The sequence below is a fragment of the Xenopus laevis genome, chromosome 7S (assembly GCF_017654675.1).
Source record: "Xenopus laevis strain J_2021 chromosome 7S, Xenopus_laevis_v10.1, whole genome shotgun sequence".
Taxonomy (NCBI): Eukaryota; Metazoa; Chordata; class Amphibia; order Anura; family Pipidae; genus Xenopus; species Xenopus laevis.
The window spans coordinates 54,552,085-54,552,496 of record NC_054384.1 but is presented as its reverse complement, the minus strand read 5'-3'; positions in this window follow the sequence as shown (position 1 = coordinate 54,552,496).

Here is a 412-nt window from a genome sequence, read left to right as displayed (position 1 = left end):
CTACATTGATAATACAAAAAAGTGACAAAACAACATTTTTAGCAAATAATTTAGCAAAAAAGCATTTTTCTAAAAAACTTGGGACCCGTCCCAACTGGGAAAAATTTACCACCATGTCTTTCAAAGTGGCTGAGATGTTTGAAATCCAGATGTAGAAAAGGTCAAACTGTCAGCATACATGGACACAGACAGGAGAATGGTAGCAAAGTCTATAATTGTAAGAAAATCCCATAATTTTAATTGTATTAGATAAAACTGATTTTCTGATTTTGGCAGTAGTCAAAATAAAGCACATGCATTACATATGTGTTAAAAAAAAAATCACATTTTTTAAAAATAATCATTTTATTATTTTACATAACATTTACACAACTCTTCATCCTTACTTGTTCAACAAATAGGAGATAGTTTA